A 23889-nucleotide genomic window follows, 5' to 3' on the forward strand; every position below is an offset into this window, starting at 1 on the left:
TTCTCCTTAACATGAAGCAGAGTGGGTTTCTAAATCTAGAGGCTAATTTGTCATTATAATCTCCTTATTTCTTCTTGGTCATTCAAGGAAGGCATTTTGAAGTTCAAGAAGACTCATTTGGGTTTTCTCTTGTTCTGAAATTCCACGGTTCTCCCCAGAGAGTAAAGCAGAATTGCTTTTATTTTTCCTATACTTGCAAGAGATCCACTGAGGTAATTGACTGATGGCTCTGCCCACATGTATTTGTTATTTTCTTTGAGAGACAGAAAGAAATGTAAAACATTCTATTTAACAGTCTATAAATCTAGATGGGGAACATAAAACTCAATTCAATAAAAATATTTAAAATGTGCAATCCTCTGCTCTGTCCAATTAAGGGACATAAACAATTGATTGGAGGATGGGTTGGTAGGAAGGGGAAGAGAGAAACAAGTCCAATCTGTGCTGAAGTCCTCAGAGGACAAGATCTCATCCACACAAAAGAGACAAATCTGTAGACAGTGGGAATTTTAGAAAGAAGCAAAAATACCAGAATTCCTTATTAAAGGTGTTTAATTCCGTTTCTAAAATTTGGATACACAGATGTTCTTTAAATTCTCTTTTCGTCAGTTTCAACAACGAGGATAAAAGCTCAAAACACAACTTCCTCCTCTGAAATGGGAGAAGTCCCATTGTGCTTAGAAAATCACAAAACCTCTCTTTCATCTCTTTGCACGATGTCGTTCATATCCAAGCTTGTGGTCTTTTATTATATTTTCACTGAATACATGGTGACTCATCTCACATTTTCATGGTGACAGGCCTGGGAATGCTCTGGTTATCTTCCCTGCATCATGGGGGAAACGGAGCTGCCGTCTATCTGGGTCCCAGGCCAAGCAAGAGGTTTGCACACACCCCCAACCTGCTTTGAAAATGAAGAAATCCTGCAACCAAGAAGCAGTCTTAGGATTTTGCCCAGTGGAGCCAGAAGAAGGTGGGGCTCTTAGACAGAGGGCTTTCCGTAGCCCCTTTAATATAAACTGCAGGTTTCTCTTTGCTCTCTTCAGATCGAGGTTGATTGTGTCAGTGACTTAGTTGGAAAATTCAAGTTTTAGAATTCATTGACAGAATAAGGGCTGTGATATAATGTCTTCCTTGTCTTGATGTTCTGCCTTTTTTGCAGATGGCAAAGTTGGATGGGCTGGGGGTGGGGCAGCTTTCTCTCCCAGGCTCAGCGGTTCAATACCACAACTTGCCCTGTCGGTTCAGAGGCAAGGGCTTTGCCAGGCCCGGGTTATTGTAATAGATGAAATTGATGCTTTGGAATTTCCTATTAATCAGGAAGTAACGGGTATATGTTAAGTTTACAAGAAAAATTTCCACAGAGCATGTAAGTAAGTGCATGGGTAGGTTTGATTCATTTTAGTGGGCTGCAATTCTCGAACTATGAGAATAAAATTCTATTTGCACCTATCTTATAAACAACACATTCCCCAGCATCGCTGTGCCCCATGGACTAGAAGGACAAATGGGCAGTGCTTGCCCACACATATATCCCCAAACACACCACCGCTTGCAAGTACTCACGCAAGCAAATGCATATTTTTAGATGCAAACGCACATAGCTGTGATTTTGCTGTTGAAAGGTGACAAGGACCAAAGGCCTTTCTCAGAATCAGACCTGCCCTCTCACTATTGTTTCCCAAGAGATGGAGATATGTGTTCTGTTTCATTCCCCCATTATTTATCAAACGCCTTGCCCAGTCGCTGTATTTAACTTCACAGCTTGGAGGCCGAAAACACCAGGTTCTTCATTTGCTTTGGAATCCATCGATCTGGCAGCTTCCCCAGCTTCCGTGCCCCTGGTTGGCATAGTGAATCATGTGGGGTCCAGCATTGATCTCCCTTCCTCTGTTTTTGTCTTCACTCCGGGTTCTGTGCTCTTCCTTGACTCTTCGTCTGTCTGGGCCACTTCTGGCCTGGACCCTGGGCAGAGGGCCAGGCTTTCCAGTGGATTCGTGCTTCTTGGGCACTAGGATCTCAGGGTTTCAGGAAACAGCAGGGAGTATGAGGTGGTACAGACTGAAACGAAGGATATATCGAATTCCACAAGCCCAGCCTTCTGCCACCCCCACAAAGCCTGCTTTGGGGACTACTGAAATCCCCACTCTTCAGGCAAGGAACATTTTGTTACATTTCTTTAAAACTAACCTTTACTGAGTTTCCAAACACCATGCTAGCAAATACACACGTGCGCACACGTACACACACACACACACTCACACGTATTTTGTTTTCAAAGCAATCCTCCGATGTTGGTTTTATCATCGTCTTTTTACGAACAGGGAAATTAAGGCTTAACAAAATGGGATAATTTGCCTAAGGTTGCTTGACCTTGAAGGCTGAATTTGAATTTGTACCTCTCTACTCCAATATCCCTGCTCCTAACCTCTTGTCTTCCACCTACACCACCTGTGCTCTGTCGGAAGCACGGAGGGTAACAGGGAGGGAAAGTCTTTAAGCCACGTTGGGCTTGCTCCTTTCTCCCTCTTTCCATCAGCCAAACTCTTGGCCACGTAGGCAGCCTCCGGACAGGGCTGTGGAGAGCTGGCACAGGCAGACGGAATTTCAGGAACTGGACACAGGCCTAGAAGGACTGGGGTTTGAGGCCTGCATCTGCCATGAATTTGCTGTGTGCCCTCAGGCAATTTATTTAATTCTCTGGGCCTCCGACATCATGACAAAGGCATATGAAGTGTGATACTGTTTCATAAGCTTAATAGGAGACCAAATCAGGGAATCGTACCCAAGAAAGTCCTTGCTGTGATTACCTGAAGGCCCGATTCACTCTGGCTCCCCAAATCTCCAAGTCGAGTTCTTGATTTTTCTGATGAGGCCTAGAATCTTTGCCAAAAGCAAGGAATGGTTTCTGGCAGCTTCCTGAGCCTTCCTTCCATTTCTTTCAATACCAGGCCTGGGGGGGAGCAGAATGAGCCCGCCAATCACTCAGGAACATGCAGGGGCCCCTGACAGGAGATGGCCCCTCTCCCCAGCTGCCCGCCCCCACCTGCCACGCAGGCCACCCGTTTCCATTCCCGTGTCTCTTCTTTCTCTATGTTCCCTTGATCGTGTTACTAGAACAACAGAAACCAAGTCGATTTGAGATGTAATTCATTATCCCCAAAGGCCAAAGGTTATCAAATGCAGTTAGCGAGAAGGCGATTAGTGCTCTCTCACATCCTCCTTTAGGATTTCAACCTTTCCTTTTTCCAGCAGCATTGAAAAGCAACTCTCTTACTGTGGCCACCATCCGTTAATGGCAGATTAAAAGAGGAGAAGCTGAACAAAGGAACTAGGACCAGCCGGCGTGTCCTCAGAGCTTGTGTGGCTCGCGTGGAGCTCCAGGAACTGAGGCCGTGCACACATCTATTGGGCACCGGGGGCCACGTGTGCACATACCACATGCAGTCGGGAAAGCGACTCTCTAAAGTCCTGTGTTTGCCAGTGGCGTTCAGGTGGTCCCTCCTGTCCCTCAGGGAAATTAAGAGAGGATCCCCTCTTGAGACTGACAGCTGCTTTGTCTCACCCCATCCTTTCCTTACCTTATCTCTGGAGTGAGTTATCTTAATCCTGACATTTGCCCAACCATTCTTGGTAAAAAACCTTTTTTGTACAGCAGGGTGAAAACTATTTTGGGTACACAGTGATTACACTGATGTGAAAAGCCAAATGTAGATCCCATGGCAAATGAAGGATAAAGGGCTTTATCTAATTGACAAGGGCACTATTGTGGGGCCGACTTGTGTCCCTTCCAAAATATGTATGTTGAAGCCTTTACCCCAGTACCTCAGAATATGACTGCATTTGGAGATAAAGCCTTTAACGAGGAAATTAGGGGAAATTAAGGTCATAGGTGTGGGCCCTCTGCTGGTGTCCTCATAAGAAGAAGAGATTAGGACACAGGCACAGGAAAGACCACATAAGGACACAGAGAGAACATGACCATCTATAAGCCAAAGGGAGAGGCTTCAGCATGAAGCCAACCTCCAGACACTTTGACCTTAGACTGCTAGCTTCCAGAACTAAGAGAAAATAAATTTCTGTTGTTTCAACCTCCTGGCCTGTGGTACTTTGTTATCACAGCCTATGAGGACTGATGGAGTCACGGGGTGAGTTCATCAAGACCGACGCGAGTTGCCTGGGAACATGCAGAGGTTCCCATGGGCCACAAAAAGGCAGGTTTGTAGGTCAAATCCCTGCACTGCCCTATTTTGCTTGACTTTGGCCAGTTACCATTGGGATCCTCAGTTTCCTTATCCATACAATGGGTATGATATATATCTCACTACTGTCGTGAAGATTAATTGAAATAAGGAATAGCAAATATTGTTGGACTCTTAGTGCTCAATATCCAGTTCTCTAACTCTTACTATTTCTCTTAATAGTTATAGGAATAAATGCAATTTTCTGTGTGTGGCAGGTATTGAGCAAAAGGCTCATCTGGGGTACTTCCTTTAATCTGGCCTCTTTTCTCCTGGTAATTGGAGATAAGTTTGTCCTCAGGACTCTGTGCTGGGGTTGTTGAATTCATCAACCTGTAGGCCAAGGTCTGAGCGAAGGCCTATACTTTCTACCCTTCACCCCTCCTGACTGATATTCATCAGCACTCAGCCTTCCTGGCTTGGAGAGAAGGACTGCCTTGGATGTCTGCTCATGAGAGGTCCAGACCCCCTTTCCCAGGCTGCCTCATCTCCTACCAGCTGCAGTTCCTCGATTTACCCGAAACTCACAGTTACAAACAACTGAGGCCAACCTCGAAGGATTCACTTAGAATGATTTACACCATTAGAGATGAGATTAGTGACCATGAATATATCATGCACCACAAACACATGATATTGAAGGGGCCAGGGTGTCAACTATTCTGCCAATGTCCTGGTCTATTTGGACATGGAGCTTTGCCTAAAATGTGCCCCTCCAAGAACAGTGGGTCTCAGAATGAAGAAACATACTTGGCGAACACACACAATTCAGACATCTTGAAATGAGAGGAGCCCCTGACCTCCAGGCAGAGGCTGACTGGAAGCCAAGAAGCCCTAGCTGACATTCCTGTTGTGCATTCACCAGTGACACTGTCCTCAGCATATCCGGTCCACAAACAGACAGAATCAGTCCAAGGGACATGACTCACAGAGCTACACTCACAAAAAGTTGATGGACACACCAGAATTCCAACTGAATAATTCACCATGGGAGAAGACATGCCTTTCTAGAGATGGTTGCTGTGAACATTTCTGGAAGCTGAGCTATTGGCACGTTTCCCCGTGGGGAAAGATCTAAAGTAGAGGTTCTCAGGTATTTTCTGCCCCAACACATCTGAGAAATATAGCTGCCCGCCCCCACTGGTGGCCATACCAGGGGTCACCATAATTTTCCACTGGGGCTTACCAGAGGATCTCAGTGAGAATGGAGCGCTTTGATTGGTCCCTCCCATCATGCCATTAACGTGGCCCTTGGGACCACAGTGCTAGGAGGTGAGTGGGCCTTGAGGGATGGCTTATTCCACCTTGTCATCCCAGTTCTTTGTCTTGCTTAAAATTCCTTAATTTAAGAGAGTCATCCCTTTGCCTTTAAAGAGGAGGACCCAAATCCTCAATCAATTATGCAAAGCTCTCAAGATTCTGGTCTCTGCTGCTCTCCAGCTTAGCTCTTTCCTGGGCTTTCATCTCTCCAGCTACCTGGGTTTTGCCTTGGTATTCGCCTTGGTCTTTGGTCCTTCTGCCTGGAAAGCACTCCTGCTCTCTCTTTACCTGGGTGACTCCAGCTAACCTTTATAACTCAATCCAAGACCCTTCCTTGGGGAAGCCTTCCTGGTCCCCAAGCCAGATCACAGCCTCAGGATCAACCCTTTCCCTCAGTGCTTTTGTTCTGATTGACACTGAAGTATCCATTGGATTGAGAAGACCAGTAGCCCCATGATAGCAAGTGCTGGAGCTGCTTTGGCTCCCCATGGTCTGCCCAATACCTGGAACAAAATAGGTACTAATTCTGCTCATGGAGGGACTCAGGGAAATGTCCCTGTCCCACAGCAGTGCATTCCTTCCTGGAACAGGGTTAGATCAGGAGTGAAACATCACTAGGCAACCCTTTCAGGAAGGACATAGCTAGGTTCCTCTCTGTGCTTGCCCAAGGTTGAAAGAGCTCATTGTAGACCTCAAGAGGTTGAGTAGTTCCCAACACTGACCTCTTCCCAGAACCACCGGGGGAACTTTTAAAAACAGTAGCTCCCTTGCCCCATGTTCCCACTCAAACACTCTCTTGGTGGGTCTGATCTACCTCAGGTGTTTCCATGTGTAGTCAGGCTCAGGAGCCCCTGCTTGGAGACATTCCCTTCTCCCATTGTGTGAGCTTTGATTAGGGATTCCCAGGTGGCGCAACAGCTTGAGAGTTGAAGAAAGGGCACTGTGGCCACCACTCTGAGCTGTGCTGGCCCTTTCTTGTTGAACAGGAGTAAGGTGGAAGGTATAATGAGGCAGAAGCAAAGACTTAAGACAATGGATTTTCCCCTTTTAATCCCCAATTTTGGACAAACATGGGGCCCAGAAATGAGTGAGGGAATTAAATTAACGAACACAATTTCTCCCTGTCATTGAACTCTGACTAATGAGTCTATTTCTGGGTAATAAGAAGGAGCAGGAAGTGACAAGGCAGTGTAATGAATTAGTGGCCCAGAACCTCGTTAGTCAGAATAATCTTTCCACGAAAGATAAATGATGCAAACATTAATTATAAAGCCAGGGTGGAATGCATCCCATTATTTGGCTTCCTAAAAAATCTATCCCAGTTATTATGAGGCATTTCAAACAACAATAATAATAATAAAGTCAAGGCTTAGTGAGAGCTCTAACCCCCGGGAGCCTCGCTGTTGGTGGGAGCAATGGGAACCAGCTCTGTTTTCAAAAAGGGCTGTTCTTGATTCTCCTGGAAGCCAGCTGTATGCTCCGGGTTTTGTTTCAGGACCGGTTCCCTGGCCCCAGCCTCTGCAACCTGCAGCCTAGCTGTCTCTCCAGCTTGGTCATTCGACGCGGTCCATGCTGGGTCATTAATTGCAGGTGAGGTCAGGAGTTCAACAGTTGCATTCTCCTCCATCCCAAAAGAAAGCACAAGGCCCTGGTTTTTGCCAGGAACTCCAGCATCCTAAAAGGAGGGTCAGAGATCAAAACCATGGAGGAAATGGAGGGTAAAGGGGTCAGGCTCTGGAATCAGCTAGCTTCAAATCCTGGCTCTGCGAGTGTGAAAGGGTTAGCTTGTTTCTTCGTGGGAGAACCGGTAATAGTGGAAGTATCTGGTTAAGAGGATCGTTTATGAGGATAAGTAAGGTTGCGCACGGAAGATGCTTGGCACCTATTAAGGCTTCAGCGGATGGCATGGATTTTTTTTTTTTTTTAATGTAAAGCTTAGGCTGTAGAGCCAGTGGGCGGTTGGGGCATCAGAGACAGTTCCCTTGGAAGGATGAGGAAGGTGAGACAAGGCAGAGCTCCAGTCCAGCCAATGTCACACGGCGGGGGCAGGGGGGATTGGCGAGGAAGAGCACCTGGCCTCCTGGCTGCAGGCTCCAGAGCTTCTGTCATCTCAGGCTGCTTTGTCGCCTGGGACTTTGGTAGGAGCCCAGAAGGGAAGTGGGGAGAGGGAGGAGGACTTCGCTGGGAACTGAAGTAGGAAAGGCTGAATCAGTAAGAAACATGGTTGCTGAGGCCCGAGTAAATAAACTGGAATTAAAAACTATAAAAAAAGTATTCGGCAACATCCTGGTAATAAACTTGTCCATGACTTCACAACTTAGAGGTTCTTCAACTTCTAAAGATTTGAGCTCTCTCGTGGCCACACGGGGGTCAGGAGTGGTTGGCTGTAGGGAGAGGCGCTCTGGTTGGAGAGGCCAAAATGCAGCCTCCTACAGCTGCTTTTGCGTTTCAGCCTTTCTTGTTATCTGAATGGCAACTCTTGGTAATGAAAGAGGAAAAAAAAACAATTAATAGGGAATGAATTTTAATTGTCTCTGACTTCTCATTTGTAGGCGATTAAAATGAGTTCCCTGTTAAGCAATCATTCTGATAACGGAAGGCACCCCAAAAGTGCTCCTCTCTCCAGCTCCCTCTCCAGCCTCTTCCCCTGGGGCCCAAACTGGGCTTTGGGTTTTAACCAAAATGAACCAAATGTGAAAAAAATAGGGGAAAAAAATAAACTTACTGCCGGAATTATTATTATTATTATTATTATTATTATTATTATTATTACTATTTTTTACGGAGGACCAAATGCCTGTCTTAGTTATTCTGTGGCATTGGTTTCATTCACATTTGGGGAGTGCCGTAGGAAGGTCGCTTGGGGGACAGGGCTCAGCTGGGTTTGGGCCACTTCAAGGTCAGCTCATCCACTGTCCACCTGGAACTGAGGCTCCTCATGGGGCTGCAGGCCATCCAGGAAACCAAGCCTGGCCAGGGCGGGACCAAGGAGAGGGGACTTGAGAAAGGCTTAACCGGCCGCCTTGTCTTCTTCCTCTGCCCGGGTTACCCCACTTGCTTCTTGTTGCTCCAAGGGTCAGGAAGCTGAGTTTCTTTCTTTCTTTTTCTTTTTTCTTTTTTTTAAAGCTTTACTGAGGTAGAATTGACAAATAACAATTATATATACTTAAGGTGTACAATGTGGCAATTTGAGCACATTGTGAAATAATCCCCAGAATCAAGCTAATTAACATAACCATCACCTCCCTTAGTTACCATTTTCTTTCTTTGTGTGCAGTGAGAGCACTTGAAATCCAGCCCCTGGGCAAACTGCAAATATACAATACAATATCATTGACCATAGTCACCTTGCTGTGCACAGGTCTCCAGAACTCAGTCATTTCGCAACACTGAAACTTCGTACCCTTTGACCAACAGATCCCGCTGCCCCCACTGCTCTGCTTTCTGCTTCTATGAGTTTGAACTATTTTATTCCGCTTACAAGTGATCATGCAGTATTTGTCTTTCTGTGTCTGGCTTTTTTCACTTAACATCATGTTCATAGCAGCACTATTCACAACAGCCGAGACGTAGAAATATCCTAAGTGTCCGTAGACAGATGAATGAATTACGAAGACGTAGTGTGTAGACAAGCCATGGGGTATCACTCAGCCCCGACACCGAAGAGAATCCTGCCATTTGGAACAACATGGATGGACCTGCGGGGGCTGTGAGGTTTCGTTGTTCTGACACAGGGCTGTCCAGGGGCACAGTCTGCTCTCCTGACTTGGCCATTGCTTTTCCCAGGGATGTTGGGTCCCTGAGTCACCGGGAACGTGGCAGGTCCTTATATGTAGGTGAATGAGACGGAACCGCTCAGTGTGAGGAGTGGGAGAGCCTTCCTGTGGAGATTGTGGTCCCCCTCAGTCCCCTCCCTGAGGGCTGTGGAATGTAGACCAGCTAGTTCCTAGAAGCCAGGGGCCCTGCTAACTCCTTCCTTTTCAACTCTCCCCTTGAGGCGTGCCTCCCTCCCTGCTCACCCTCCCCCAATGGGTCCCTCTCTTCCTCATGTGCTTTTCTCACTCCCATCCTCCTTGCTCCCTCCCCCTCATCACCTTCTTCTCATCCTTTCTGTTCCCTCCTGCTTGCTCCCTACATAAAAGCACCAGGAATTCCTCCACAGAAGGTTTGGCTCAAGAATATGCTAGGTGGCTCTTGGTTTCTTGCCTTTCTAGGTATGCTCTACACTCTGCAACTTTATGGCTATCAAGGGTCCATATCTCTGTCCCCCTCGGGCAGAACCATAATCAGCTTGGAAGGCCAGTTCCACCTCCTCTGCTCCCTGGGGCTCTATCTGGCTTCCATTCTCACCCCCACCCCCAGCCCATCACTGCACAATTTATTTATGGAGGGCCCAACAGCACCTGTCTCCTTCCATCTAAATTACCTGCATATTCAAGGGGATTAATTCATAGCTCCTGCTTGCATTTGCCTTATTAGTTCTGGGCTTTGCAGAGAATGCGGTTAAATCAATGCTAACTGCATCTGATGGAGTGGTGGGATGAGACCTAGCAGGACCCTCCCCAGCCCTGGCCCCCTCCCTGGACTGGGCATACCTGTGACTTAGCTGAGCTGGCAAATGGCTTGGAGCTCTGTGAAGATCAGCTAAGAATCAGAGGTGGAAGAAGTTAATGCCTGGTGCCAATCTGCAGGTCACCCGAGGTTGACAAAGTGCCAATCAACAATAGTTGATCAAAGGCATGACCAAAAAAAAAATATGGTAGAGAGAACTGTGACCCCTGAGCTTGCTCCAGAATGGAGACCTGGGAGCCTGGTGGAGGCAATGCTGTTTCTTGGTTTGGGAGCTGAGGTCCCTTTGAAGGTCAAGGCAAAGTTTGAGGTCTCGGGAATACGGTGCCCTTTGACAGCGGGAGTGGCTGGGCTCGGGAGCAGAGACCTCCCTCCTGCACCAGGCCACCTCGGAGCACTGAGCCCGCAGGGGCTGCTCGCCCGCCTGAGCCTCACTTGCAGCAGATGGCGAGGGCGTGCGATGGGCACTTCCCGTGCTCCACTCAGCATGCCCCAATTCCTCTCTCTTTCTAGACAAATGGTCTCTTTTTGGAGTGGACTAGACTTTCTGACACCGTGCATCCTGGACGACGGCCTCCTTGGCAGAGGCAGGAGGAGGGTGTCTGAGGGTTGCTGGCACGGGAGCCCTGCCTCCTCCCTCACCATCAGCGGCCCCAGGAGCATGATATCAAGAGGACGCTATCTGTGCCTTCCATTTGGGAGCCCTTGAAACAGCACGCGGTCCCAAATGCCTGCGGGAGCCTGGTGGGGGATGTAAATGAGCAAAGCCTACCTGGCATGGGGGGGCGGGGGGGCAGCAGACTAGAGCATACACACCTCATCGAAAGGCTTTCAAAATATATTTTAAACCCCAAGACTCCTTCACAAGACATAGGAGTGTGCCAAATTTGGGCTGAGCGCCATGCAGCTCTGCAACCCCGCGGAAACTGTGCTAGGGGGAGCACTGGATAGCCCAGACAGCTTCTGCCCCCCCCCCCCCCCCCCCCCCCCCCCCGCCCCGCTGTACCCTCCCCTGCCCGGGTCAAGCACAAGGACTCTGGCTGTGACGTGTCTTTGCTTGAGCTGTTTGGTCTGGTCTTCCCGGGATTTCTGCACCTTCTCTTCTGACCCGCCACCTCCCCGTCCTCCAGTCTCTGTGCTCCCAGCTCTATGAAAGCAGAGATCAGATTTCCATGTAGACTACCGATACTTAGAGGAAAGGGTCATGAGCTCACTTAGGTTTTTAGTCCTCCAAGTACACAGTCAGGGCTTCATACAGGTTGATGGAACTGAAGTACTCTTGGACTGGCCCTGGCCGCTTCTTCCCAGCCCCCAAAAAGAAAGCTTTGTGGTAAACTTCTCCTTTAGAACAGTAAAGATCACCATGCCTTGGGGGAAGAAGCTCCTGTGTTATTTGTTAGAAGCCTAAAACTATATAAAAATAAATCTAGACAGGCAAGAGGGCTGGGGAGGGCCATAGGGTAAGAAATCCACTGGTACTGTTGGTGGTGAATTGTGAGGCCAGTGAGGAGACCAGAAGGTGATTCCCCCATCCTTCCTGGCTGCCCACCAGCAGCGTGTGGATGGTGGTGGTGGGAGGTGTGTGTGTGCTCCTGCTTGCTCCAGGGGCTGGCCCAGGGCTCACTGAGAGGGGCAGCGCTTATAGTTGACCAAGAAGATCTCTCCTGACCTGTTAGGACTCCTGCCCTAGGGGACACAGGGAAGGCAGTGGCCTTGTCTGAGCAGGACGGTATGGCAGCCTTGGAAGAAGCACATGGGTCTTTGGATCAGATGCAGCTCAGGCCCCCTGCCAGGCTCCAGATCTGCACTTGCAAGAGCTGCAAAACTTGTTCCTGTTGTGTGTGTGCGCATGTGTGAATATGCGTGTTCTTTCTTCCTATCCTCTTGCCATCCTAGTCACCCACCTGTGGACAAAAATCTCCATTTAAACACAGCACCCAGATATTGACATGATATCCTTTGGGGGTGCCCACTTGCCACCCTAATTTTCTCCTCTGTAGAGACCTTTCCAGAAATGTCCTCCCATCCTTCCCCAGGAGCAGTGCTGCAGAAATGTTCCTGGAGGGGCCTGCCCTGAGTGAGTTCCCAGCCCTCACCTGAAACCTCCCTAGAAGGCATCCCAGCCCCACAACCTGTCTGTGCTTTCCCCCATGGGGCTGGAGAACAGAGGCCTTACGTTTGCAAACTGCCTTTTAAAACAAAATACCAGAACAGGGAAACAGGGATTTCACATCTCCCGTGAAGGGAAAAAGTTGCCTTTTACTCCCCGCCCCTCCCCCCCCACCTCCCGTTTCTCAGTTGGTTGGTGTCAGACTCTGATGTGTTGAAAGGCAACGCAAAGAGGAAGTGGGTGGGGGGGGAACAGCAACTCGGGGAGATAATAGACTTCAGAAAAGCTATGTCTGAGATGTAGGAAGAAAACAAGTGAAAATATGTTATTTTACAACCTTGATACTCCTGACCTCATTCAAAATAAATATACACATGCTGTATGGGTGATCAGGTAGACTGGAAGAGGAGTCGTTAGCATAGGGTACTGCCGCCCTCTAGCGGCCACGAGAAACAGTGCCACAGCCCATTTTCTGTTTCCCAGAGAAGCAGGCGGGTTGCCGAAGAGTTTGGGCACAGCCTGAATTAAAACCAAAATAGCTGATTGAAAAGGAGAGCAGTTCATAAAAGTCTCCCTTCTCTACACAAAACATTTGTTGTCCCCCCTAGTGTTGGCTGGCCCTCTAGAAGAGAAGAGGCAGGCCGAGTAAGAATGAGCTTGGCTTAGTCTTTGTGACTCGTCAGCCACGTATCCTTTGTGGGTCTCGGTTTTATCTCCTGTAAAGTGATAAACTTGAAATAGACAATGCTTCTGGTTCCTTCCAGCCGACATATCCTTTTAGGTCCAAGAGGCCCTTGAGGAACGCCGAAATCTCAGCGATCTGGCAAATCACGTGCTAGTCTGGTGGGGGAACTCTTTGCAGGGATTTTCTCATGGCATTTACACTCATTCAGCGCTATTATTACTGCCTTTCTCTAGCCCGGATGAAGCTGGTGTTAGCTCAGTGTCACAGAACCAGCTGTATTGTTCCCATTCGCTGTTACAAGAATATGGTCATTGTTATTACCAAGCCTGACTTCCCTGCCTGGTTACTCTCACATTGCCTCTCGGAAACCGACAACAAAGAAGTCCTTCCCCTGAGGATGTAGATTACTGGGCACCTCAACTCACTCCAGCTCCCGAAATGGACACCCACAGAAGGCTCGGGAGTGGACCTGGAGGTCTGAATTGGGGATCAAATAAAAAATACTACTCCTGGTTAGTAGTATTTAGTCTTAGGTTTTTCCCTTGCAACTGAATCTTCACACAGTTCACTCACTTACTGCTAGAAGAGAAAACTCCCCAGCATGTGGGACATGTAAAGAAAAAAAAACGTACTGTTTTCTGCATTCACCCCGTCCATATTAAGAGTCTCATTTTTTTTCCAGATATTTAACCCGTGTGAGCAGACTTCAGCTCTCACCCACCACCTCCACTTCCTGCTCCCAGATGGACCTCCAGATACCCCAATCTCACATCCACTTCAGTTCTTGTGTGCGGCTACCGGAGTCATTTATCTTTTCTGTTTAAACCCTTGGGGTATTTCTGTTTAGCACGACAGCGCTTTGAGGAAGCTACACGGTTTTATTAAGTGTATTAACCTGAAGAGCAGCTCATGTGGTGGCCACAGTGTGTCGACTGCTTGTCTTGGCTCTATCCCAGTATGTCAGGGGTTGTTTTCCCAACACATTTTAAAATTTTTATTACTGACTATGATTTGATTTCACTGATGTTATTATTAAAATTAATTTGTGTCTCACAAAGCCTAAACCACAGAGTAGACCTTTGCCAAAGGCATCACGATAATGTTTCTGGAAAGGCGACCACGTGAATACATAATTAGTACTTGTTGAATGCCTACTAAGGGCCACGTAGCTTGGCAACCTATTCCTTCTATTTTTCATCGCAGCCCCAGAGGGGAGACAGTATTATGTCATTTTAAGAGATGAAGGCACTGAGGCCTAGGGAGGCTGAGTGGCTCACTCACGTTCTCCCAGCTGCCACATCCTGGAGGACACAGAATTCCCACCCAGCCCTGGTTCCGGAGCCCGTACATTTCTCCGAATAACGCTCCACCCCCGGGCATGCCTCTGCTCACATTCCATTTGGGGCCTTGATTCAGTGGGCAGTACGCCGGCCAGCACAGTGGCTGTGGTTTTATGTGTCCTTTCCTATGAAGGTGACTCAAAATATGAAACAGAGGGTGCATCATCTGAGCCCCTAAGAGCATGGCCCTGTCCTTATCGGAGAGGAAAGGCTCCGACCTCCGTTAGGCTCACCTCCAGCCCAGACTCAGTCCGCAGAGATCTTTGATGGCTTGAATATGTAGTGCAGGGCAGGGGGTGCCGGAAGCTCAGAGACAGAAATTTGGTCCGTTGATTTGAATCTTAGAAACTTGCCAAGCCGGTTTGGGATCACCCTGTCTGAGAGGACTCACACTTAGCCCAATTTTGAAATAAGAACCTTGACTTTCTTCTCTGGAGAATCTGAGTTTTGACAGGAGACCATCAGCAGACTCGAAGATCTATTTTGGCTTTAAAATATGTGAATTTATGGAAGAGGAACTGAAAGAGAGGAGCTTTGTGAACACGTGAGCGTTTTCAGATACTGAGAATGCTGTTTGGTGCAAAAGGAAGGGGATGTTTTCTGTATGATCCCATAAAGCAAGACCGAGAGCAGTGGGCCTAAGTTATTTGGGAACAATCAGTTCAACATAAAATAAATGTAAAAGTCTGAGGTGCCCAAAGAAGTAAAAGGCTGCCGTGGTGATTTTCTGGCAGTGTGTGTGTGTGTGTGTGTGTGTGAATATGCGTGCACACTCGCGTGCATACAGGGGAAGGGGCAAATAGAAAAGGAAGGATTTAATCAGATGACCTTTACAAATTCCATATTTTCTGGACTTCCATAATTAAATGTTTAAGATGGGCCTTCAGGCACCACACTAGTTATCAGAGATGTATTTGCTTAAGAAATTTGCCTGGTGTACTTTTTTCCTTTTAATTTCAAACGTTCCAAACAGTAACAAGAATAGCATATTGAAGAGCTCTCCCCCATACTTGCCCGGTAGCTTTTCAAAACAAGGCATCCTCTGACATAACCACAAAGATTATCAAATTCAGGAAATCGGACACAGATATAATGCTATTTTCTAGTACACGGCCCGCATTCAAGCTTCCCCAGATGTACAAATGCCATCCTTTCTCACGGTTTCCCCCAACCGCTGACCCCGTCCACTTAGCTGCACTCGGCTGTCATGTTGCTTTACCTCCGTTCATCCGCCACAGTGCCTTAGCCTGACGTTTTTGAAGACCACAGACAGACTGGCAGTACTGGGTGCCTTTCAAATGCTGCTCAAATCACCAGCAGAGAGTTCCAAGTCTGGCACATATTATGTGATGAGTGTTATTAGCAGAACGGAAGGTCATCTGTGAACTGTAGGGCCGAGGGCCCCAGAGCCCGGGCCTGCCTGGTTAGCTTGACTTACGTGAGAGGCGGCAGGTGCCAGGGACAGACGCCCCAGGTTTGAATTCTGTTCTGCTATTTGAATTTGTGCAAGCCGCTCACCTTCTGTTAACCTCGGCTCCCTCCTCTCTGAAGTGAGGGCTTCCCGTGGCAGTAATGATTAAGTGGCACATTGTAGGTAAAAGTGCTTAGTAAACTACAGCAAAGTGCTGGACCAATGCACTATATTAAAATTTATTATTAATGTCCCAGCGAGGCCACCTGGAGGGAGAATAGCACAGCGCAAGGACACGTCTGTAAAATGCGATGGTGGAAAATGAAAGCGGGCGGTCCAGGTCGGACTGTTGGTGTACAGCTGGACGTGGCTTTCGGGTTCTTCTTGGGGGTTAAGTGGGGCCTCCTCTCGGCACATAGCTCCCAAGGCTCTCGCACTAGTAAGGGCCATGGCTTACTGCGCGCCTACCCAGGGTCAGATGCTTTGCCGAGAGAAGCCCAGATTCTCATACTCATCCTGAAAGGTGTCTAATCTCTAGGCTGAGATGCAGAGTTGCAGAGAGATTATGTTATTCAAAGTCGTACAGATAGGAAATGGCAGAATCAAGAAACCAATTTCCAACACTTGAGGAGGCATTGCTGTGCGTGAGCATACGTGTGTGTGTGTGTGTGTGTGTGTGTGTGTGTGTGGTGACTGTATTCCCACCCCTCTTCCCAATACATCTGGTGGCACAGTGACATGGAGCCATGGGACACAGAGCTTGTCAGCAAGTCCTACTCTAAAGTAAGGGGTTTATTTGAATCTGGAAATTACCAACTCGTGGGGCGCCTGGGTGGCTCAGATGGTTAAGCATCTGCCTTTGGCTTAGGTCATGATCCCAGGGGTCCTGGGATCGAGCCCCACATTAGGCTCCTGGCTCAGCGGGGAGCCTGCTTCTCCCTCTCCCTCTGCCTCTCCCCCTGCCCATGCTCTCTCTCACTCTCTCTGTATCTCTGTGTCTCAAATGAATAAATAAAATCTTAAAAAAAAAATTAAAAAAAAGAAATTATCAACTCTTTAAGCAGGACCTTAGTTCTTCATTGATATATAGATATATGCTAATAAGCTCTGGTTCCACAAGTCTCTTGATGACCTTCTGAGTTTCATTTATTTGCTGATTTTGTAAGGTGTGAGTCTGGAATGTTCTCTAAGGAATTCATTAATATGACAGCTTCTGGGGCACCTGGAATGAGCTTCCTCTCTCCCTTCTCCTACCTGGGAGCCAGACCAGGATTCAGGGCAGACTGAAAACTCAGGTGCTCTGGATCATGCCAAGATTGAGGTTCAGGACATCTTTCTGCGGTGCCCCCCTTAGGCCCTCCCTGGTTGTCCCTGTGCTGGTTTCAACAGAGCTGACACACCATCAGGGTTTATGGAATCACCAAACACTAAACTTGGGATATCAGGCAATGCAGTGCCGACAGACTGCCTGACGTTTGCGGCGGGGCGGTCAGCCTTCAGGCTGTGCTCACCTTTAAGTGCTGTTGCCTATTTGGGAACCTGATATCCAGTCCTCATCCCTAGTTCCTGCTCCAGCTCAGCACGGAAGCCAGGAATCTCTGAGTCTTGTAGGAGCATGGCCCAGAAGGAGGAAGCAATGCAAAATGGACACTCTTCCCTTTTTTCCTTCCCACCCCACCCTGGAACCAGGTTTGTTCTGGAAAGACCTGGCTGGTGGTTTGCAGGTTTCCAGACATTTTACTGTCCAGATGCTTCCTCATATCAGGGTTCTTCAAAGACCTTGCTCTCTTCCTGGTCTCCATCTCTTTCTTTGTCAAGAACCCTTCAAATCCCTGCTCTTTTTCCAGTTTGGGGGAGGGACTGCTATTGGCTCTGTCTGCCTTTGTTTACTGACCTTTCCTCTCTGACCTCTGATCCTCCCTGAAGCAGAAGGGCTGTGGGCTTCCCAGGGCTGGGCCTGCTCCCATGGAGAGTGAGTGCGTTCCCAGGGCCCCTGAGAACGCATTCTCCCAGTGTGTCCCTGTCTTCAGGAACACAGCTTCCTGCGACATCCTTTTATTATAGTTGCTGCAGCTGTCATGTTACATAATTGCTTTTAAAATAAGAAATATCCCATTGTTGGAAAAAGGGCTCAAGGAGAACAGCCCCTCTCCCTGTCCACGTGTGCTCTGCACCCATTCATGGCCTGGGTCCCCTCAGGAGCACAGCTGTGGACTCCATGAAGCTGCTCACAAATGAGAGTTACCCCCAACCCTTCAAGTTCTTCAAGCCGCTCCCTCTTGCATTAGGACACATTCCCTCCGGGCTCTTCCTGCATCTCCGCATTTGTTCTTGGGTCCAGATGGCCCCTCATGCTCAGAAGAAGTCTTATGCTTGAGAGAAGGAATGAGCAATGGGGAGGGGTGTCCACAACAAACTAGTTCAAACTGAAGATCAAGTACAGCAAAGGGTTTACAACTCGCCGGCAGATTCCAGTTGGTTTTCGTGGCTTTCCGGAGTAGTAGGTTGAAAAGGATTCTGAAGCCAAGTCCGGGCTCAACAGGAAAGAAGTCTGTGACTGATGAGCAGTGCATGCCGGGGGCATGCGCAGAGGAGTGCTGGGGATTAGCCGGCCCGGAGCTGAGGTCTGTTACCTCTGGCACCGCTGAGTTTGCTGTTCTTTTTGCTCTTTGTAGCCAACCTTTCCCAATTCTATCTGACAGCTTCTGGGGCCATTAGTTTCCCCTCCTAAGGTCCTAAGAAATGTGAAATGTTACAGTATCATCATCACTTGCAACCTCTTAGGAACCCAAATCTTGGGTCCTGGCCCCGACAGACTGACTTCACGACTCTGCGGGGAGACTCAGTAATCTGGGGGATGTGTGGCCAGCCCTCCAGGTCACCCTGATCCAGACCGCTGTGTGATGGGACAGGAGCGACGTGGGAATGGAGAGGTGAATGGCAAAGGCTAGTCCTGGTTTTTGACTAACTCCTTTCTCTCTTTTAACAAAGTCATGGAAAGGTGAATCTACTGGTTTAGGATTCTCTGGGTGAAGTGGCTTGAGAGGACCTATATATTTTATAGCAATATTCAGCGGCAGATTTTATCGAGCTTCAGTAAATCCTGGGTGGGGGAGGATGAAGCTCCCTGGGTGACGGCGTGATGTGAACCCAGACGAAGACATTCCCAGAGCGCCTGACCCTCCATCCTTATGTGGTATTTACGCCCCTATTGTGGCCACCATGTGGCCTTGCCTTCCCTCTCCCCGGGCGGCGCCGGCTCGTGAAACTGGCATTTCCGATTGCACTGGAATGAATCAGAGAAATCCACACTTGGGCTATTAGAGGGAAATGAGAATATTGAACAAGGTGAACGTTTGTGTGGATTTCGCGGGGGGGGGGGGGGGGGGGGCGGGCATGTGTGCATGCACGTGCGTGTGTGTTTTCCCTCCTTGCACACTACAATCACAGCATCAAGGGAAATGAAAAGTAAGAAGGTTGAGCTCACCCATCCTTCCCATCTCAGGTGATATATCTGGAAAGAGATCATCGGGGCCCAGACCCCAGCGCTGGAGGCAGAACCTCCACACGAAAGGACTCCTCTTACTTGGCCTCCGCGGGCAGTGGCCGCATCACGGCTGAGACACCTCTTTGGCCCCAAGGGACAGTGGGCTAAATAATTCTGCATACCATCAACAGGTGTCTGATTTCAGATCTTTCCCCTGTCAGCTACTGAGACATGGATGCATTACTATTGGCATGCTATATATCTGAGCAGCCTCCATTTTCTCACCTGGAAAATGGGGTAATACCTGTCTCAAAGTTAATTGTAAGGACTCCTCTAAGAATCTACATACATAAAATAGCTATTGCAGCTTCAGGCGCTTTGAGCCCTAACTCTCTAGGGCATTCTGCAAGCACCGTGGAGGACCAACCCAGAAGTTTCTTCCAGAGTGCTCTTGCTTTCTTCACTCTGCCTGGCTCTCCCTCTTTGCTCCAGGCCATAGGAACACGTGAGAGCCTAAGAGAGCTAGGACAGGGTCTTCTCTGCCTGCCGTGCTCAGACTCTGCCCCCTGGTGGCGACTGCAGATCCTGCAGGCCCTGAGCCCTGCCAGGCTGGAGGAGGGAGGGCCTGCCGCCCACCTGCTCTTGATGCCCAGACTCAGGAGATCCTGGCCTTGCTTCTCCCTCTAATCTGAGTGCACCTCTGCTGAAAGCGGACTTCATTCACTTTCTGACAGCTCTATGTGAAATTGGCTATGTCTCCCATCAGAAGTGTTTCCTGGCTCTTAATTCCCTTCCTCTTTTGGGTTTGGATACTTTTGACTCCTGGCAGCCCAAGAAAGGGGCAACCCCAGCACCTACTCAGTCGGTGCAGAAAGCGTCTGTACTCACAGCTCACTGTGTGCTTTTTACCTGCCAGCCAGGCCTGCCACGCGCGATAGAATACACTTAGAAAGGCATGTAAATGACATGGATACCCCAATACCAGCTTCCCCCGCTTTCTCTCTCTCTCTCCTTCGTAAGCATGCAGGGACACAAGTTCATAGAGCTTTCTAGAAATTCTGCTGGTGTAAATAAGTCCTACACTCGTTTGCTCAGCTCTTATGCCTCATTATAACCGAACTTTCGCTCGCAAAGTACAACTTCTTTTCCTTCCTGCTAAACCCAACCAGAAGGTCTGCAGGCTTTTTTCCTAATCAAAAGAAGATGCTAACACACCTGCAAGAGCCACATTGCTCCCTGGGCGTCAGCAGCTCCTCTCCTTTGTCTCCCTCTTCTTTGCTCCTCTGAAGGAAGCCAAGAAAGTTACCCAAGACGTGTGTGTCACCTAAGATGCATTGACAGGCTAGTCTGTGTTCTCAGCACAGTTCGGGGTGCAGAGGGAGGAGGCGATACGACCCCTGCCCTCCAGCACTGGTAGATAATCTCCCTCCCAGGAAGCGATGACAAACAGCCTGGGCTCCAAGAGAAGTCTGAAGAGGTACATGCCTTATGAGCGAATACTGGAGGTGAAAATGGGTGAGGGATGACGATGGGGTCAGTGGCACACATTTTCGTATGGTGAACTCTCTGGTAGTGTTGTGGAAATATGCCCGGGGTGTCAGAGGGCTCACTTTGTCAACAGGTTTGTAGCCAACCTGCCCCGGGGCCCAATTGGAACATGAATCAATAAATAATATCACTGTCACTATGGAGGGGGTATGGCTGAGCTCTTAGGGGAAGTAGGCAGATCCCAAGGCGGATGGTGTTTGCATTTTGGGGGGTCGCAGAGAGAAAACCACAGAAAAGGTGGCTGGATGCTTCAGAGGAGGGTCCTGGAGGCAGAAACCTCTGGAATCTCCATTGTCATGGAAACTGATGGCTCCCAGGCCAACTTTTCCCCTGGATCTTCCTAATCCCGGGGCCATGTTGCTGGGAAGGAAAGGGTCACTGGGAGAACGGGGAGTTTAGAAGGGTCACTGGTACAGGGCAGGCCACGGTAAATGGAGGTTCTTGTAACTGAACAGATTCCCTCTTGCCTTGGAGTTCAACAGAACTGGGCTCTAACTACGACCCTGTTACTTGCTGGCTGTACGACACGGCATTCGAATTAATTTCACCTCGCCCTCCTGCACGTTTGCCATCAGTTAAACTTGGCTATTCATCTCTGGCTTTGGTCTTGAGAAGGGAGTGAGCCGTGTGTGGGCGCTGACCACAGTGCCCGGCATAGAAAGAGGCATGAGGTGATGGTGGACTTGACCATGAGCTTGATGTGAGGACAGTGGCCATCTCTGGCCGCACCAGCATTGCCAGAGGGGTTCCCAGGGGGTTGTTCTGGCTGGGTCACCGGTGACAAGCCAGGATCACAGGACTATAGCCCAGCCACACTCACCACTTAGAAACTGCAGAAAGGCAGTGTCCCCATTCTGCTAGGGAAGATGCAGCCTGATGGTCATTGCATATGAAAACTTCTTCCCACAGCCTCGGAGTACTTGGAAGCATGCCCTTACCAAGCCCTCACCAGCCTGGGCCACAGCTTCCCGGGACCAAGAGGGAGCAGAAGGGTGGGCATGGTTTCCACTCAAAGGGCACTGTCCAGGCCCAGCTCCTGTCCTAGGGAGGATGCACTCGCTTTCTGTATGCTGGGTGTTTGTTCAGCTAGACAATTGAGCCTAGCTCAATTTGCACTTGCTATTCTTCTACTTGCAATGCCCACATATGGAGTGGACTATTTCCTCACTTCTCTCAGGTGTCTCATCAAATGCCACCTTCTCAGAAATGCCTCCCAATCACCCCACATAGTCGAATCACCGCCATACAATGCTCTCTCTTTACATTGGCTAACCATTTTTCTTAGCTGATTCTAACACCTGAAATATTATATATTTTACTTGTTGATTTATTTAGTGTTAAGGTCTCCCCACTAGAATTAAAGTTCTGTCTGATCAGGGACGTTGCTCACATCTCCATCCACAGTGTCTAGAACACTGGCACGAAGAAGGCGCTTTTTTTTTTTTTAAGATTTTATTTATTCACTTGAGAGAGAGAGAATGAGAGACAGAGAGCACGAGAGGGAGGAGGGTCAGAGGGAGAAGCAGACTCCCCGCTGAGCAGGGAGCCCAGCGCGGGGCTCGATCCCAGGACTCCAGGATCATGACCCGAGCTGAAGGCAGCCGCCTAACCAACTGAGCCACCTAGGTGCCCCGCGGAAGGCACTTAATAAGAGTACATGTTTGGAATCTAGTCATGGTAACTCGAGGGATTTTTTTCCAACTCTGAGATCCCATGGTATTGTACTGTAAACGTAGTACCATGCTGGGTCCAGAATGTTTACGAGGAAGTCTGGACTGAGCCTTGTCCCCCGGGATTTTGTTATCACAAGCCAGAGGGAAGGAGCATACATAGGTGTCAAATATCCAGGGGCCCAGGGAGAGACCCCAGCAGGAGAGAGCCACAGGCAGGAGGGACGGTGGGCGCCACAGTTTCTGAGGGGGCAACTGAGAGCAGGACTTGCTTCAGGATGGCCTGATTCCGAGACCTAATGGCTGGACCCCACCTGACACCACAGTGAGGCTGGCTGAGAGGCACAGATGAGAATGAACTAATTTCCTTTGATTTCCTTTGATGTTTTCAAAGGCAGAAAATAATTTCTGTCCTCTTATGAGAACCACTTAGCTGTAGGCTGGGGGTTGGGGGGTGTTCCGTCTGTGGGAGATGCTAATTAGAAACAATTCTACCCGAGGCCTGACCTTCCCAGGCGCACCTCAGTGAGGCGGCCCAAGCTCCGGGGCCCTGGCGAGGGGGCTGTGGGGTGGGGGAGCGGCTGAGCTGTGGAGGGGACCCTGGATCGGGACACTCCTTATTTGCGGGCCAGCGCCCTGGGACAGATGGGGGCCCGGTCTCCATGGGCCCCACCTTCATGTAGGACCTCCCTGTTCCAGCACAATGACAAACAGTTTGACTAACCTGATGTTCCAGGGAAGAGTCGCAAGTGTCAGACTACATGAAACAGGACAGAATGTGAAATACGGTAGATAATAAAGCTGAACCGCTGATGTGCTGGGAGCAAGGTGTCCAAACCCTCTCGTAGGGTCCCCTCCTGCCGCACTGGCTTGAATGAGATGTTTCTGCCTGCGGAGATGTCTGCCCCTTGTGCCCAGGGCTGCAGCAGGGCCACGAGCCTGCTCTGTCGCTCAGTGACCTTAATGAGAGCTAAAAGGAGGACAAGTGTTCACCTCCCACTGCGGCCTGGACCTCCAGTCTGGTCGGAGCTCTCTGTTCCCAGTCCCTTCACCAGGCTGCTCATGGGGGGAGGGACCTCTGTGGACGTGCAGTCCTGGAGTCGGCACTATCTGTCTCCCATGTCTCGCTGAGCCGAAGTGTCACCAGGAAGAGAGGGACAGAGGGCCTCAGGGAGGAGGGGGCTCCCTGAGCTGGGCAGCGAGAGGGTCGTGAGTTGCCCTCTCCTGGCCTCTGCTGTTGATCCCTGGGTGGTTCCCAGCTCACCCTGTGTCCTCCCGGCCCACACACGTCCCCTGGTGCAGAATGCACTCTAGCAAAGCAATCAAGTGAATGTATTTTTAAAAGAAAACTCATTTACCAAGCAGGCCTCTGGAGCAGTTGATGGAATAGCCTTCCTCTGGATGGAAATAGTGGTGTAATGGCCTCCCCAGGGCTATTATTGCGTTGACATTACAGCAGGCTAATAAACCCCAAAGGGGTAGGACTTGCATTGCCAGCCAGCTCACACATCTGGATGGGGAGCCTGCAGATGCAGGGCTGGCCGCGGTGCCTGCAGCTCCGGAGGATG

The 23889-nt window shown here is 49.2% G+C and overlaps 1 protein-coding gene across 2 annotated transcripts in view; it reads left to right on the plus strand.

The window, feature by feature from the left end:
* Positions 1 to 23889, plus strand: part of NTM (neurotrimin) — a 953201-nt gene that overhangs the window by 285435 nt on the left and 643877 nt on the right. The window lies entirely within an intron of this gene.

The sequence above is a fragment of the Phoca vitulina genome, unplaced genomic scaffold, assembly GCF_004348235.1.
Source record: "Phoca vitulina isolate PV1807 unplaced genomic scaffold, GSC_HSeal_1.0 scaffold34, whole genome shotgun sequence".
NCBI classification, from domain to species: Eukaryota; Metazoa; Chordata; class Mammalia; order Carnivora; family Phocidae; genus Phoca; species Phoca vitulina.